This window comes from Phacochoerus africanus, chromosome 1 (genome assembly GCF_016906955.1).
Source record: "Phacochoerus africanus isolate WHEZ1 chromosome 1, ROS_Pafr_v1, whole genome shotgun sequence".
Classification (NCBI taxonomy): domain Eukaryota; kingdom Metazoa; phylum Chordata; class Mammalia; order Artiodactyla; family Suidae; genus Phacochoerus; species Phacochoerus africanus.
Window position 1 is genome coordinate 162,375,937 of NC_062544.1, and position 18,554 is coordinate 162,394,490.

At 43.2% G+C, this 18,554-nt stretch overlaps 1 protein-coding gene across 4 annotated transcripts in view; it reads left to right on the forward strand.

The window, feature by feature from the left end:
- The window catches only part of ZBTB38 (zinc finger and BTB domain containing 38), an 85,990-nt gene that overhangs the window by 20,020 nt on the left and 47,416 nt on the right, over nt 1–18,554 (forward strand). Inside the window, exons 1-4 of one of the 4 annotated variants that reach the window (XM_047783598.1) lie at nt 97–306; nt 634–699; nt 1,282–1,640; nt 17,217–17,321. The gene's annotated coding sequence lies outside the window, so the exon portion shown is untranslated. Of the gene's footprint in view, nt 1–96; nt 307–633; nt 700–1,281; nt 1,641–16,288; nt 16,424–17,216; nt 17,322–18,554 lie in introns of those variants that run through there. The other 3 variants (XM_047783578.1, XM_047783588.1, XM_047783607.1) reach the window with 3 other exon arrangements.

The window sequence follows — 18,554 nt, forward strand, 5'->3', positions numbered from 1 at the left end:
ATATATCCGAAGGAACTCGGCATCAATTTATTTTTCTGTAGCTGATTTAATTTTGCTTCTAAGTTTAAGCAGATTCATTCACATTTTAATATAATTCCAACTGAGGAGGTATCTGCCGTTCTGTACTGCAGATACATTTAGCAGAATACATTTACACGGCTTGTGGTTAGAGGTTATAGCACGGATACAGACAGCTGATCATGCATTCTTCTACAAGCCTGCCGGCACCAGTTAGGATTCTGAAAAATAATCTAGAAAGGCTACACCCTTTATAATATTATTCTTTACTTTGCCATCGCTTAAAAGGTCTGCTTTTGTTGTTGTTTCTAGCCATTCTAGGAAATTAACAGTCTAAAAAAATGCATTCCGAACCAGATACATACTGTATTGAAAGCTTTCTTCAGGAAGAAGATATGACAGTGTTCGTTCCAGCTTATTTTCTTCCTTAGCCAAAGGACTGTTTGATTCTCAGAAGCAGAAGGACACATTCATTGTGCAGCAGCTCTGCTTAACTGTACAAAATGCCTTCTACTGCCTGGTTGCAGAATTTGGAGTTTGCTAAACAGTGTTTAGTGATTGGGCTCATCTTGCATCACCAGTTGATGACATTTTTCTTTGTTCCCTCCTACCCAGTTGAACCAAGACTCTGAGGCTGATATGCAATGTCACTTACAACATTAATCAGATACTGCATTTAAGGTGAGCTGTCCCTTGCCTCCTCCTTCCCCAGCTTGTGTGCTGCATGCAGTTTGTATCTTGCTTCTGCGAGGCTAAGATGGCAGGCAGGATTAGCCGTGCTGGTGCTGTGTGTGCATGCTGTGTATAGAATTCATTACACGTTGCCTAGTATTTCAGATGTGAGTATGTAAATGCTTGGTATGCCATATCATCTGGTAGCGAAGACTTGTTTTTGCCTCGTTACAGCCTGAGATAGTTCAGCATCACCTTTCAGTTCCGATTCATTTGCTTCTGGATGTTTGCTTTTCATCACATTCAAAATAGAATTTTACCTTTTTTTTTTTAACAAAGCCAAAAAAAAACCCCACCCCTAAAAACAAAAACAACAACAAAACTCTGCTACCAGATGGTGTCTCCCCTTTCTTCTTGCATTTGCTGTCTTTTAAATAATGTATGTTGTATTGTTAATTAATGTGAATATCAAATTAAACACTTGAAACTTACATGTTTATTATGCAGGTAGGAGGCAAGGTGGGATCTATTTTTAACTCTTAGGCACTCCACCGTGTGCAAACAACTTGGTTCTCAAATTTGTATTTTCAGTGCTGGTATCAGTGGTTTGATTTTCAGCAAATGTGACAGTGGCCTTTGCAGTGGTCAGCTCCGGGCTTTGAACTCTCAGAGGAGGAAGGGAAAAAAATTCAACACACTACCTCCTTGGTTGCAGTCTCCGAGAAACCTTGGATGAGAAACTTCTTTTTTCAAACCTGTTTTCCTGTTGATAAATTCGGTTCTTGTGATCACAGTACATTCAAGCTGTTCTGCATATGATTTTGTGTGTGTGACAATTGCATCTAAAACTTGAGAGCAAGAAGACGGAGAAATCAGTTGGTCTCCATCGCTTTACATAAAAATGGCTGAGTGTCTTGTCATGCTAACACTGCCTTAAGTGATACATACAGGTAGGTTGAAATTTGCATGTTTTTTAGATTTTTTGGAGTCATGTAGCAGGAACATTAGATAGACTAAAATATGACTTTTACAACAAAAATGAAATAAGACAGTTGTAATTTGAGGGGGGAGGGTATTAAATTGGATGGCCTTTCCTATTAAGATACTGTATAAATATATGGCTTTTAAAAACTTATAAAATGATGCTGCTATAAAAATGAGGTGATCCTTTTTTAAAAAATCAGATATATGATAGGTGTGGCGCCATTGACAACAAAAGAATTTTTTGAAAAGTCTATGGATTCAGCTCCATTTTAGCTTGAAACTAAAAATAAATGGATTTCTGGAGATAATTTCGAACAGCGCAAACAAGCTTAATAAGAAACATTTAAAATGTTTAAATTTTAAGAAGCGGTCTTTAAACGTGTTATATGAAAGATGAAAATAAAAACATAGATGCCTCCAAAATCAATTTTAAATAATATACAAGAATAAATGCATTATTTGTATATCTATTATTTAGGGAGATGAGGAATTATAATTTTTAAAGGGGGAAATATTAAATATAGGTGGCTCTGTTAGAAGAAAAAGAGCTTCACTGAATGAAACAGAGTCCTTAAAATGGTTCATTGCAGACCATACAGCTGTGGTTCTGTAAGGACCAAATTCTGGCACTTTTCAAAATAATTTCATGGGCTCTTTCCTTGAGCTTAACTTCTCAAATACATATTGGTTTCAAATTAACACTGGGCCAGAACCACATTAGCAACCACATCTTATTTAAAAATGCAATAACAGAGATGCAAAAAATCATCTTAAAAAATGTTTCAGGAAAATTTTGCAGTTCTTTTGCCTCTCATTGTAGAATCTGAACTGGTTTTAGACGTTTTTAAATGCGGTCTTCAAGCCTTAAGAATTATGCCATATTTCTAGACATAGAGAGGAATCTTGCACAGGAAGGAGAGCTTTCTCCTTCCTCCTTTGTGCTCAGTACTTTCAAAATTAAGGTTTTCTTTGTAATATGCTCCAGAATGCTGGTCAAGGTTTGTGTGCAAAGGTGTAGTTTCATTATCACGAGTTCACCAGCGCCACTGAAACAAAAGGTATCTCAGAAATTCCGAGAATCAGAAAATGCTTATGCTCTCGTTTTGCCTGGTCCCTCCATTGGTAACCTCTGAGCTCTCGGTAGAGAAGAACCCAAACCCAAGCCCACCCTCCCAATGATAAGTGCACATTGAACCTCTGTGGAAACGTCTTTGTCAGTGTGTTAGGGGGAAGATGCTGCCAAATCCAAAACCTCTCTGAGGTTTGCTCCAATGTGAAGAACATTGAGATGCAGAACCATCGGTGTACATAGTTGCTTTATCTTAGCAGTTTGTCTAATATTCTAAGCACTGTTTGTAACATCAAACCTCTTGTGGACTACAGATTTGTTGTTGTTGTTTTATTGTTGTTGTTGTTGTGTTGTTTTGAGGCCAACTTAATATTTTGCTTGGAGTTTTTCTCTGGCTCAATTATATGAGAACATGATTCATCTCACAGGGAATTCATTCTTTGGGCTTGCCATGAAATAGCCTTCCTGCAACAATCTATCTATCTATCTATCTATCTATCTATCTATCTATCTATCTATCTATATTTATATATACAGGGTTTTTTTTCTTTTTCTTTTTTTTTTTTGGCTATTCGGGAGCCATTTTCTTTTTTGCCTGTGACTTAAAATGACTAAGTACATTTTGAATATAGCGTCAATCAGAAGATCGTAAACTGAAGGAAATGTCAGAAACTTGATTCAGTATTGCCTATTTATTTTAGTACCAGTAGCATTCACAGTTGCAGGAGGATCAAGCTAATTGTCATTCGCTCTTGAGCAAATAATGAGCCCGGCATTTGTAATTAAAACACTATTGCTATTCGGAAAGATTACAACTCAATGTCTTCTATTTTGATAGGCCGGTACAAATTAATCATTTTGAGCCCATTTGAATCTTAATCACAAGATTAGATGGATGCGATGGAATTGTTTTACCCTATAAATGAATGCCTGAGAGATTCAAAAGTGTATTTCTTCCTTGTAAAATGTCGATCCTTTTGTTTTTAACTCAAGCATGGTTGCGTCACCTTGTAGATTTTCATACCTCATGATTTTTTGGAGGCATTATTCACTTATGTTGTTCTTGGTCTCTCGTAAAAGAATTTTAAACACAATTCAAGGAGCTTGAAAGCCAAATAAGACTGTTGGGAAGTATATTGTACCATTGTCATTCTAATAAATAGATCAGTGAATGGAAGAATAATTATTATTTATTACTTTGTTGTGTTTCGCCTTAATGCTTTGCCTTCATATTTCACAGAAATGTTTACAAGGCACAAAGCTTTTCTAAACTTACCCATTTACAATGATCACTGCATTTCCTAGATTAGCCAAAAACACTTCCTGCCGATTGTAGAGGATGGCACTTCTCCCTGCTTGACGTTTAAAAAGCTATGCTTAGCCCATTTACAATTTTTGGCTAAGGTGTTTGCACTGGGCAGGCCAGAGCAGGTGTGACAGGAAGAATGTGCGAACAGTTGCTTTGTTCTCACCAAAACAAAATGGGCAAATCTGTGGTTTTCTGCCTGAATGATTTGTACTCTAAAAATTCTCAACTCCTTTTTTTTTCTTTTTTTCGGAGAATAGGAATTATTTTCCCAAGCCTTAAGTCAGTGAGAATACCAAGATTGCACCTCTTGCTACTAGAGGGATGTTGATCCACCTCAACCATTTCCATGGATCGTCCCCCCATAGAGGGACTGGGAACCAGACCACATCTTAGGGCTCGTTGAAATGGGGAGATGGATAGAAAAAGATCTAGTACCTTTTTCTTTAATACTAAATTATGCTAAGCTTTTGAGTTCCTGGTACCATATGGTCATTCTAACAGCTCCCTTCCAAGAGAAATGCTGTTCCCAACAGCTTTCTTGGTAATTAAACATCCAGCACATTTATTGAGTACCTACTATATACCAGGCATAGTCCAGAGGCTGGAAATACAGTAATGAACAAGAGAGACCAGGGCTGCCTCTCACAGAGCCATCTCTGGTGTGCTGGAGTGGTAGGGGCCAGGGACACAAAAATAACTATGTAAACAATGAATTAGAAGTTTCTATTGTAGCTCAGCAGGTTAAGGACCCAACATTGTCTCTGTGAGGATAAGCATTCAATCCCTGGCCTCACTCAGTGGGGTAAGGATCCAGCATTACCATAAGCTATGGCATGGTCTCAGATGCAGCTTGGATCTGGTGTTGCTGTGGTTGTGGTGTAGGCTGGCAGCTGCAGCACTGATTTGACCCCTAGCCCAGAAACTTCCATATGCTGTAGGTGTGGCTGTAAAAAGAAAAGAAAAAAAAAATCCCAATGAATTAAAGAAGACAAGCTCAAAGAAGAAAAGGAAAAGAAAATTTTTGAGTTCTCACTGTGGCACAGTGGGTTAATTATCCGGCTTGTCTCTGTGGAGGTGCCTGTTTGATCCCTGGCCCAGCCCAGTAGCTTAAGAATCTAGCATTGCCACAGCTGTGACATAGGTCACAGCTCTGGCTTGGGAACTTCCGTATGCCATGGTAGTGGCTGAAAAAAAAAGAAAGGAAAAGAAAAATGTAAAAAGCAATGGTGTCTTGTTGGGAGAAGAGTCACTTTAGAATGGTTGGCCTTCTGGAGGCATTCCCGATGTAGCCCAATGGGATCAGTGGTGCCTTGGGAGCGCTGGGACACAGGTTTGATCCCTGCCCCAGCACAGTGGGTTGTGGATCTGGCATTGCCACAGCTGCAGCTTGGGTTGCAGCTGAGGCTCAGATCTGATCCCTGGCCCAGGAACTCCATATGCTGTGGGGCAGTTAAAAAAAAAAAAAAAAAACACAATGACAAATGGTTGGCTTTCTGTGTGGTGGAATGGCTCCAGTTAGGTGAAGATCTGATGGGGAGCCTTTCAGGGCAGAGAGGCGCTCATGCTTGGACTGCAGACTTTCCTTTCCCTATGCAGCTGCCATTGTATCAGTGCCAGGTCTGAGGATTTTGGGGGTTGAGCCTGACTTAGATGAGCTTCCCCTGCAGTGAAATGGTAAGCCAGGCCCGTGGCTCGTTTTAGTCAGATTCCCAGGTCTCTGCGCTGACAGAGTCATTGCCTTTGACCCAGCCCCACCCCAGCACTGCCTAAGAAGGTGCAGTGAAGCTCTTGACTTGCAGTCTTAGGTGGCAGTGAACACCTAGGTACTCGGCACAGATTCAAGGCTAACCCAAGAAATCCATAGAAGAAATGAATCTCGGAGCAAGAAAATTTCTGAGAAGCCTCTTGCTTTATTTTTCATAAGAACTCCAGAACCTCAATTCATGGCAAAACAGTGAGATAGCCACTTCCTTTAATTTTTTTTTTTTCCTTTTTTGACCGCCCTGTGGCATATGGAGTTCCTGGGCCAGGGATCAGATCTGTCCTAAGCCTCAGCTGTGACAAATACAGGAACCTTAACCACTGTGCCGGGTTGGGATCAAATCTGTGCCTGGCACTCCAGAGACACCGCTCATCCCATTGTGTCACAGTGGGAACTCCTAATTTTTTTTTTTTCCAGATGCAAATGGATGGGTGGATGGGTCTGTCTTATCTTGCCAGCAAATGTTGTTGTCTGGTGCCTCAAATGCTTTGGTTCTGCAGAACTCTTTGCCCTTGGGTGGCTTTCTAAAGACTCCCTGAGTGATCATTCTCCATTTGAACACATAATACTAAGGAAATTCTTCAGAACCAGAACTCTTTTATGCTTTTCAGGTTAGTCTGCAAATGAAGTTCCAAGAAAAAGGGGCTAGGCTTGCTGTACAAGATAGAAACTATAAGGCCCTTCAGTGTCTTCTGAATGTCTCAGAAATACCTTCTAAAACTGATTCATAATTTAGTGGGCTTTGCTTATCATAAGTTAGAAGTGGCCTGGCTGACTCCCTACACCTGGTTTGATTTTGACTCGCCATGAAATAATCTACTGCATAAAGAATGTTCTAGTCCTTTGTGGTAGGATATTGCCCATCAGTGGGGAGGAGGCTTCAGCAATTCAGTTCACTTCTTCAAATATTTATTGAGGGAGTTCCCGTTGTGGCTCAGCAGGTTACAAACCTGACTAGCATCCATGAAGATGTGGGTTTGATCCCTGGCCTCACTCAGTGGGTTAAGGATCTGGCGTTGCCACGAGCTGTGGTGTAGGTCGCAGACGAGGCTCGGATCCTGCGTTGCTGTAGCTGTGTTTAGGCCGGCAGCTGCGGGTCCGCTTTGACCCCTAGCCTGGGAACTTCCATATGCCGAGGATTTGGCCCTAAAAAGACAAAAACAAACAAGCAAACAAAAACCAAATATTTGTTGAGCATCTGCTGTGTAACAGACACCACTACAACCCAGGTGGAATGAAAATAGGACAAGAAACTCCATGTAATGCTCACGTCCAGGCTCCTAGAAAAGGGTAGGGCGTTGTATAGACAGGAACAATTGTATGACCTCTCCTTTCTAGAAGAAACATGTGGCAAGCTGTTCTCTTAGTGGCCTTTTGTTCTGGGGGCGGGGGGCGGGCAGAGGGCATACCCCTGGCATGCAGAAGTTCCTGGGTCAGTGATCAAACCTGTGCTACAGCAGTGACCTAAACCACAGCAGTGACGACACTGGATCCCTAACCCACTGAGCCACCAGGGAACTCCCTCTTCGTGGCCTTTTATACTGTCTTCTGTAGGCCAGCCTTCGTTGTGGGGGCATCTCAACTGATGGCAAAGATGGTTCTTTCCTGGGGCTCCGTGTCTCATCCTCATCACCTTCTCAAAATATCTTGGCTCCTAATAGGCCACCGTATGTCTGGCTGCCCTGCTCCAAGCTGGTCTGCCTGCCTTGCCAGGTGACCTCCATAAGGGCTGCCACTCTTTCGCATTCATGAGCAGATGTTAAGTTGAGAAGCCTTTGAATGCAAAATTTTAAATTTGTGATGCACACAAGATGCTCCTGCTTTTTTACATTCCCTGATGCACAGTTGGGAGGGGGGGTCTCCCTCCTGGCTGTTCTGCAGAAAGCTTTGTGGGAAGCAGGTAAATCAAAGACCAGTTGCCAAAGCCCTTGTCTTTGTGAGGTGATCCCAGCATGTCTCTGCCATGGCCCAAACATCTCACTGACCAGAAAATGGCTCTTTTGGTCTTGTAATTCATTTTGCATCTTTTCTTGTATTGGCTTCCTTGCTTCTGCAGCTATTCCTACTCAGGGTTCAAGACTAGCACTTGTGTCCGCAGACGCTATATTTGGCCTGTGGAGGAAGTTTGTTTTCTGGTTCAGTTTTGTTTTTAAAATGCTAATGTAAATATTTTTTCTGTGTTCACGAAAAGCTGTGAGAGCTTTCATGATTTTCTTTATGTGATTAAATAAACCTCTTCCTTACCCCATGGTCATTGTTGCCAAACGGATATTTTGAAATTGCCTTTTTTTTTTTTTTTTTTTTTGCCTGCTAAAATCTTCTACCCTGTCTGAGGCCTTGCTCTAATTAAGGCCTAACAGTCCTGCCCATCTTCCCCAACGCTGAGCATGACGTGGAGTCCCTGCCCTGAGGGCCTTACAAGCCAATGAGACGAGAAAACAAAAGCCACCAGCTGAGAATGTGGTTAAATCCCTGAAGGGCAGTGCCCTTGTAATTTTTTTCCCCTTTTCTCATGTTTCTTGAGCTGTGGAAGGGAAGCGGGAGACCTTTAGTAGGGAAAGAGAGGGGCTACATCACCGAAAGATGGGACAATGCAGGATATTGGGGGAACAAGGTGGAAGAGAGTGGGGAGTCATTTGGGTGGCAAAATGGGGAGGTGGAAGCAGGGGCAGCCTGGGGAGTGGGGAGGGGCTGCAGACAATCAGAAAGAGGGAACAAAGGGAGCCTTCAGGAACAAGCTGCACCCTGAAGCTGGGGTGTGTTGCAGGGGTACACAGGAGAAAGAGTGGGAGGGATTGCAATGAAGAAGGCTGAAAGAGCCGGTAAGATGCAGGCTGTGGGCCTGCTGTGTAGGGACTGGGTGCTCTCATAGTCCGTCTGGCTTCAGGGTGATTTTGGCCTTGGGGCTTAACCGCCCCACATTGGCTGTTATGAAGAGCCTGCACACTGGCATCCCTGAGGGTGATTTATCCCAGAATCTCGTGAAGTCTTTATCCCAAGGGCTCTATTCTATAAGCTGAGGATGCCAGAGAGCCACCCCGCACCCATCACTTGTCTAGATCTGGATTAAACTTAAAATGAGAGACATGTTTTGTGACCAAATGCTTTTGGTTTTCCACAAAGCTCAGACTGGAGATAAACCTCAAATACCTGTTTTAAGCTGCAGATTTTAGAAATTTTGCCCAAAGTTGTGCCGTCCACAGCAAGTGCACTGCTCTGCTTTTAGAGCCACTAAGGACTGTCCACCCTTGCTGTTTACCTGCGCATCCAGGCCCTGGCCTGAATGCCCTTTAAACCATCCCCACTGAATATTCCGATTGTTTGGATTCCTTGGTCGAGTACCGAGTGCTGCCACCCTCCTCCTCTTGATTGGCTCTTACAGGAATGGGAACCACAGACCTCAGTTGCCGTGTGAAACTTAGACCCATTTTATTCTGTCCTCGAGTGAACTGTGGCCCAGAGAAGTTGTGACTTCTCCAGGTCACCCAGAGAATTAAGTGGCCATACCTAACTGCTAGTCCAGTGCTCTCTCTGCTAAATCAAGAGGCCTTTAGGTCATATGGGAAGCCCAGTCCTAAACCAGAGGTTGGCAAACTTTTTCTGTAAAGGGCCAAATGGTAAATATTTTAGGCTTTGTGGATCGAGGTAAATTGAGGATATTATGTACATTCCCATCGTGGCTCAGTGGAAACGAATCTGACTAGTATCCATGAGGTTGCGGGTTCGATCCCTGGCCTCACTCAGTGGGTTAAGGATCTGGCATTGCTGTGAGCTGTGATGTAGGTTGAGGACACGGCTCAGATCTGGCATGGCTGTGGATGTGGTGTAGGCCGGTGATTATAGCTCCAATTCGACCCCTAGCCTGGGAACCTCCATATGCCACAGGTGCGGCCCTAAAAAGACAAAAAAAAATATGTAGGTATTCACATAACAACAAAGAAAACAAATTGCCACAAACTTTTTATTGATGAAATTTAAAATATAATAATATATAATATTAAGTATAATAGTTGTATAATATGTGTGTGTGTGTGTGTGTACACTGTATAGATACAGAAGTGAATGACTGTGGCGTGTCCCAATAAAATTTCACTTATGGACAATGAAATTCGAATTTCATGTAATTTTCATGTCATGAAATACTATTTTCCTTTTGATTTTTTTCAATCATTTAAAAATGTCAGAACCCTCCTCAGATTTAAGGTTATACAAAAACAGATGGCAGACCAAATTTGGCCTGTGGGCCATAGTTTGTGAACCCATTTTCTAAGTCAAAAGCTGCAAACAGGAGGCCTGTTGGTCAATTCAACTCACATATGTGCTTTAACTTCTTTTTTATTTGTTTATTTAACTTCTAACAGTAATTTTAATTGAATCTTTTGCCAATTTTTTGTTTTCTAATTTTTAATTGTATTACCTTTTTTTACTTCTCATTATAAAAGTTATATATATTCACTGTGAAATAATTTGAAATGTTAACATTTCGGCCTGCATTCTTGCAGTCTTTTATCTATGCCTGGTGATTTTTTTTAATAAGAAAAAGATAATTTTTTTTTATATTAGGGCCACACCCAAGGCATATGGAGGTCCCCATGCTAGGGGTCCAATCGGAGCTACAGCTGCCAGCCTACACCGCAGCCACAGCAACACCAGATCCGAGCTGTGTCTGTGACCTACACCACAGCTCACAGCAGTGCTGGATCCTTAACCCACTGAGCGAGGTCAGGGGGCGAACCAGCAACCTCATGGTTCCTAGTCAGATTCGTTTCTACTGCACCACAACGGAAACTCTGAGATAATATTTTTTGGACAATTTTATATCTTCTTTTAGTTAATATAGTATAAGTATTTTATATCACTTTAAAGTCTTTCATTATCATAATCTTTAAAAAATTTATTATGAAAATCTTAAACATGCATACAATGTGGAAAAACTAGTTTAATGAACTTGTGTGTAGTCATTGCCCAGCTCAACAATTCTCAATGGCTAGCCAATCTTGTCTCATGTAAATCCTCTCCTGTATTATTTTGAAGCAAATCCCAGATCATATAATTTTATCTCTCAATATTTTAGTATAATTCTCTAAATAGAAGATACTTAGAGAAAACACTTTATCTTAGGAAATAAATGCTCAAGTATTAAGGTGTAAGAGAGAATGATATTTGCAACTTACAAATGGTTCAAGAAAAAAATAGAATGATATGTGGAGTGTGTATAGGTACTATTCTTGCAACTCTTCTAGAATGTCGAAATAGTTCTAAATAAAAAGTTTAAAAAATATGGAATACTAAAAAAACATTTTTTTTAAATGTGGGAGTTCCGTGGTGGCTCAGCAGGTTAAGGATCTGGCATTGTCACTGCTATGGCTCAGGTTGATGCTGTGGTGAGGCCAGAACTTCCATATACCACAGGAGCAGCCAGAAAAAAAAAAAAAAAAGTGTAAGAAAAAAATAACCACAGTATCATTATCACACCAACAAATAACAATAATTCTAGAATAACATTAAATATAATAGTCAGCAATTTGTCCAGTTAGGTCATAAAAAAAAAAACTTGTTTGTTTAAAGCAAAATTCCAAATAAGGTCCATACAGGACAATTAATATTCCTTAAATTTCATTTACTCTCTAGGTTTCTTTCCTCTACCTTTTTTTTTTCTGTCTTTTTAGGGCTGCACCACCAGCATATGGAAGTTCCCAGGCTGGGGGTCAAATCAGAGCTACAGCTGCTGGCCTATATCACGGCTCATGGCAATGCCAATCCTTAACTCACTGAGTGAGGCCAGGGATCGAGCCCACATCCTCATGGTACTAGTCAGGTTACTATTGAACCATGACAGGAACTATTCTCCTCCTTCTTTCATCTTTGTTATTGCTATAAACATTTTTTGGGAATTCCCATTGTGGCGCAGCAGAAATGAATCCGACTAGAAGCCGTGAGGTTGCGGATTCGATCCTTGGCCTCACTCAGTGGGTTAAGCATCTGGCGTTGCCGTGAGCTGTGGTGTAGGTCACAGACGCAGCTCAGATTTGGAGTTGCAGTGGTGTAGGCTGGCAGTTGTAGCTCCGATTAGACCCCTAGCCTGGGAACCTCCTTATGTCACTGGTGCGGCCCTAAAAAGACAAAAAATAAAATAAAATAAAAATTGTTGATGAGGAATTCCCTTATGGTTCAGTGGGTTAAGGATCTGTCATTGTCACAGCAGCGGCTTGAGTCACTCCTGTGGTGCAGGTTTGTTCTCCGGTCCAGGAACTTCTACATACCATGTGTGTGGCCACAAAACATTTTTTGGTTGAAGAAACAGTTTGTTTGACCCATAGAGCTTCCCACAATCAGAAACCTGAGACTGCATTCCCTGATGCTCTTTTACATGTTCCTCTCAGAGATTTTCCATAAATTGGTAGTTACCATTAGAGACTTCATCAGATACAGACCCCCCCACCCGTTTTTAAGCAGTCAATATTTCACTTATTTTATATAAAAATCCTGATTTGGGCTTTATTGGAAAATTCTGCCGATCTGACATTCCTGCCTGGCCACTGTTGGTCTGGGTCTGGGTAGTGACCATCCCCATTCCCCATTTCGGTGGGACATGAATGATCCTGTAGGCCCCTGTTCCTACCACTTCCAGCCTGGCTCCAGGGGTGGGAGGCTGCCACCCTCTTCCTGCACACGGCCTCTGCAGAGGCTTTGGTAGACTTCTCAACACAACGTCACAAGAGGCCCTTCAGGAATGTGGTGGAAATTAGAGACAATGGTTTGGACAGGGACTTTCTTAAAGTGCTTGAAGGGAAAGAGATAAGCAGCTGTATAAGAGGAAGCCAAGTGGTAGAATTTGGTGAGTGCCCAGGATGAGGAAAGGGAGAAGTAAAACAAATTAAGAGTGAGTGCAGCAAGGATGGGAGACAAATGAGTTATAGATTTCTAAGCCATGGTGGGAAACAAAGGAAGCAAGTGGGTTTAAAAGAGACCAACTGTAGATTTTTAATGTATTATGATAATATTGAAACCTTAAAAAAGAGAAAGAAAGGGGGGGGCAATAAATGTTAAATTGGCCAAGAGTCCTCAATCAGAAAGCTCAAGCAGGCAGTTGTAACGTAACAGAAGTCACATGGGAATTAAATGAAATGAGGTAGAAAACAAGGGAAACCTCCTAGAAGAGGGCCGCTAGAAAAGGGTTCAGGAGTTCCCATTGTGGCTCAGTAGGTTAAGAACCCGATACAGTGTCCATGAGGATGCGGGTTTGATCCCTGGCCTCTCTCAGTGGGTTAAAGATCCTGCGTTGCAAGCTGCAAAGTAGGTCGAAGATGCAGCTCAGATCCAGTGTTGCTGTGGCTGTGGTGTAGGCTGGCAGCTGTAGCTCCAATTCGACCCCTGGCCTGGGAACCTCAGTATACCACAGGTGATGCCTTTAAAGAAGAAAAAGGAGCCATGTTGTAGAGATGTTGAAGAACTCGTAGAAATTTAGGAGGAGAGAATCTTGAAAGTCTTAGGATTTTTTTGTCTTGTTTGCAAATGCACTGAAATGAAAAGTAATAGAAGGATATAAAAAATGATCACATTTGGTTGTTTTGAAAGGAATAAACCTTTACAGAAAAGAATAAAATTATGACAAGTTGGGACGTTCTTGGAAATTTCCAGATAGTTCCCCATACTCAGAAGAATGATTAAGAGAGAAAATCTGTGACTGGTTATGAGGAAGGGTGGAAAATTTTGAAGGACAGGCTGATTATGTAAGTTTTAGGCTGTGGTGTTTAAAACTGTTGCCGTGATATTTTAGTTATTTATAACAATTTGGGGGAAATCTACTCCCTTCTAGAGAAACATTTGGCCCATAATGAGAAAGAAATGCCACTGTTTGTGAATTCCCAAGTGGATGTAAGGAGCCATTCACTTGCTAAGCTTCTTATGAAAGCCAGAGCCGATTTCACCCTTAACAAGCTGTTGACAGCGTCTGATCAAGGTACCACCTGGAACATGTTAGCAGGACAGAAAGTGGACTGTGGAGTCAGACCTGTATTTAAATCTCTTTATGTCATTCACCATGTGACCCTGGCAGCTTACCCACAGAAAATTCCTAATGTATAAAATTTGCTTTACACATGGGTACTATGATTCTTACTGCTTGGATGGTAGGAACTTAGAGCTCTGAATACTTGACCTCCAGCACCAACGGCCATAATGTAGCTGCTTCACATGTATTATCCCATTTAATTATCACAAAACCCCACAAGGTAAGCGTAATATTAAAACCAGCCCCATTTTGCAGATGAGCAATCCATCTGAGGTTAGGAAGGCTAAATAAGTTGCCTAAAGTTACAGAGTGACTTTGTACGTGACAAAGCTGGGCTTTAACCCAGGCAGGCAGAATCCAAAGGCCAAATTACCTGGCTCGGCTAACTCCCACCCTCCAATCGCAGGGCAGCACAGCTCTCAGTGCCTCATACTGGCACTTCCCAACCTGAGCTTCCTAATCCATGTGCCTTACTTTTCTTGGAGGTCTCTGAATGATTTTCCCATTTCCCCAAAGCCTCAGTGGAAACACATACACTTGCAATCAGATCACAAGTTTCCTTAGTTTGGAATCCATGATTAACAACAGGTTCCCTCAAGTTTTGTAGAAGCTCTGATTGGCAATTACTATACAAAAACATTGCAGGGTTGTTTTTTAAGTAAGAAGATGAATCATTAGTTAATAAATGCAATTTAGTGGAATAGCGCTTTCTGAACGTGGCCCACGGAGAGAGAATAAAGGGTTCTTGGCTTTGAGGAGGTTGGGAACTGCTAGTGTACTTGTGTGTGCATGTTTGCCCAACCTATGAACCCTCAAAACCCTGTTTTTACTTTTAAATGACATGATGCTTTAATTTGACTTTAAGTCAATATAGTTCTCCTTGATTATTAAAATGTTTTTACCAGCGTTGTGACATTGGAATCTATCCATCAGAATGATCACTATCGCAAAACATGGTCAGGAACTGGGATGCAGAATTGAAACGCTGTATTCCAAGTTAAGACGGAATGGAAGTCAAGCAAGACATCTTTTTAAGTTGTAACCTGGGAATGGATCTTTTCAAAATAAAAATTTAAAATAAGACTCATGCTACCCAAACCCAGGGAACGTAGATTTAAAAAGAAAAAAAGAAAAAGCAAACAAAACGTGTATATTAGAACGCTAAGCTGTTAGGTCCTCCACAAGGCAAGTTTGTGGCAGGCCTCAGTAAATACTTTTTCAATGAGCAGTCCCTGAATCTTGGACGAAAGATCCTAGCAGGCAGTCGGCGCCCTTTATTTAAGGAAGAGAACTGGGTCTTTTGCGTGAACTAGCTTTTCTTTTTTAAAAGCACGATAGGGAAATCAATCTAAGCCCTTCCTGTCAGCCGTGGGAAAGGCCAGGTGATACTCGGTTCTTGAGAATTTAAGTTAAAATTGCACTTGACTTTCTTTGAAAACTGCCCCTCTCAAAAGTGCAGGAGTTGATGCTGTCTAAGATCTGGATCCAGAACTCAGGGTCCCTTAGCGGACTCAGGCCTGGTTCTGACAGCGACGAGACTGTGGCCGTAGACCCTTAACTGGGTTGTCCTTGTTGTGAACAGTGCTCTCCTCCGAGAAGAGGGAGGCAGAGGCTGCTGCTTCCATGGTGGCGTCTGGGGCCGTCGTGAGTACCCCCCACCGCACCCAGGTAGAGTCTGGGGTGCCGCGGGGCCGAAATGCGTTCCCTCGCCCCCGCCCCGCCGCTGTCCTCGCGAGGCCGCGTGTGGGCGCTTCGGTACCCCAGCTCCCGGCGCGCGGCCGAGGCCGGGGAGCCCTCTTCCCCGCCGGACAGCGTCCCCGACCCCGCGCCGGGGGCGGGCCGGGCCGGCCGCGCCGAGCCGCCGGCGTCCATTTTCTGGGCGGTGCTGCGCGGCGCCGCGGCCTGACTCCCGGGTCCGGAAGCGCTATGGACCCCCGGGGATCGCGCTCGCGGGGCAACGGCCGAGCCCTGTAAGTGCCTTCGCAGGGGCAGTATGCGGGGCGGGTGGGCGAGGCGCGGCCGGCCCGACCCCTCCTCTCCGAGGAGGGAGCCCCGAAGCTCGGCTGGGGAACGCTCTCGCAGCGTTGGGAGCTCCGCGGACGACGGAGAGCCGAGCTGCTGCGGGCACCGAGTGCTCTCAGGTGCCCGGACACCCGGGCCCGGGGGAGGGGGTCCCGCCGCGGAGTCGGGCACGTTGCGTCGCCGCAAGTGGCTGTGTTGGAGGGCGACGGGGGGGCAGGGGACAGATGCGCACCCAAGGGGCTGGGGACGTGATGGGCTTCGGTCCAGCAGACTAGGGGACTGCGCTAACAGTCTCATCTCCCCTCCTCCGGACTGCGGCTTGGACCCAGGTCCCGACCCATCGGAAACCTGAGGATTTACTTGAACATCAAGGCCCTGGAATTGAATGGGTCGTGCAAAGGCAGGGCCCTGCCCCCAGGGGTTTGCAATCTCAGCCTCCAACTTCTGCAGTAGTTAGGTCTCTGTTGGTACAACACGACCGCCCGCTGTTAGCCACTTCTTTGCAAGGTATATCATAAATCACCTGAGACTTTAGTTTGTCCGCGGTGCCACTTTATAACTCTTCTGCTATAGGTAAGTGACCGATTCCATTCTGGACTCTGGCCCAACTTGAGTATCTCTTCTAAGGATCCATTATGGATGATACGTATTGTGGTGCCTTATACATATTTTAAAGGTTAAATCCTTTTCTCCTGTTTATGAAGCTCAGCTACTGGGTCAGGTTCTTATGGTTAAAAAGCATAGGAGGATTAAGTCCGCTGTTTCAGAGAAGCTTCTAGTGAAGTACTATCTCTGAGTGCGGTAGTTTTCCAACAAGAATAGACCCATTAGAAGATTGTGAAATCAGTTTAGTGAGTTACTACCGGATTCTTTTTTGAGATATAGAATATGTAATGCAATATAGAAAAAAGTAGAATAGACTAGAAAATGAAGAGTGCATTGCACATAATAAGAGTAAACATCGTTTTCAGATTTGGGGGTTTCAGTTTATATAATACGATTTTTAGAAACGATGGGTCCCTGTCAAAAAGTTTTTAAACCCTGACTTAACATGTTAATAACCCAGGATTTGGAATCATTGAACCTGCGTTTAAGTCGCAGGTCTTAAACCAGCTCTGTGACCTTGAACAGATTCTGTGACCTTTCAGAGCCTCTTTTTGTAGAGCTGTCAAGTGGGGGTAAATGTCTATAGCTGTAAATGTCTCCCACATTATGAAGACTGTATGAGGTCACATATGCTAATCACTTCGCCCAGGGCTCTACTTACAGTAGATGTTCGGAACACATACTCATTGCAGTCACTTTTGTTGCTGATACATGCAATCCTGGCAGCTAGTCATGGGACGCTGCTTTTTCTTCTTTTTAGGTCTCAATGTGAAGGAGATGGAGAACTCAGAACCAAGGATTTCCAAGTGATTTCTTCCAAAGCACGAGAAACTAACTCTGTTAAGGCCGATCTGTTCTAACTGAGGTAACTGAATTTGCATCTCTCCATACTCTACATGAAACAGGAAATGGTTTTTCTGAGGGACTGAATGACGCTCAAGGGGCTTATGATTTGGGCCAGCCAGCAATCCACCAGGTTTGGGGATTACAAAGCGACATTGACATTTAAGCGAGCTGTTATTAAGGAGACCTGATGTATGAGGCGCCTGTGATGAAGGGGTAACTAAGGGAACACGGCTTCAAGCCGACTGGTTTCTCCTTCCAGTTCTGCCAGTGACTGTCGTGGGAGCTTCTGTAAGTCCCTTCTTCAGGTCGGAAGGACCCACAGTCATCACTGAGGGCCAGAGAGTTTAAATGACTCTTCAGGGAGACCCAGTGGGCTGGGTAGGGGCAGGACTGGAGCTTGCATCCCGATTGCTCACCCACACAGCCAGCTTCTGGGCCTGCTTTAGGCTGAGCATGGTGCCAGGTGCTGAGGATACAAGAGTGAAGAGCCCGCCCCCAGGACATATGAAGTTCGCACAGACAAGTGCTGACAGCCCAGCATGCTGACTCTCCCTTTGAGGCGTATACAGTGCCCCAGGTAGTGATTATAACAACTACTGTTTATTAAGCAGTTGTGTGTGTGTATGTGTGTGCATGTGTACGGCAGTGTGTTCAGGACTTTAAATGCTGTGTTTTTCTTACTCCTTACAACACCCCTGTGAAGTAAGGAGGAATAGATGTGAAGGATTGAAATGTGAAAATGCAAGCAAGTCATGGAGGGCTTTGCATCCCAGACCATATTTATGATGCACCTTTTGTATGCAAATCAGTGTTAGGACCACAAAGTTCAGGGGAAAGTGCTTGTCCTCCAGAAGCTTATAATCTTAATTCCAAAGAAGCACAGTCAGGTGGGCAGTGCCTGACATTCAGCCCTCTCTCCTTCACCTGCTTCTCCAGCTGCCAGAGCGGGATCTGTCATGCAAGAGACCAGATTAATGGATGTATCCCAGTTCTGGCCCCTTAATGCAGTTTTTCATTTTTTTTCAAATTGAACGTACATTTCCATCCATTTATGAAAACTTATGCTTTCAATTTATAAATAATAGTAAACCCTTCTCTGAATTCACTTGTTTATTTGTTCATTCAGCAGATGTTTATTGAGCTTCTACAAGGTACTTATTTGGGGATTTAAATCTTAAGACCAAACATTTTCCTGTGTTTTCACAGTTGTGATAATGGTCATGTTCAGTCTCTTAGCAAGGAATTAGTGGAA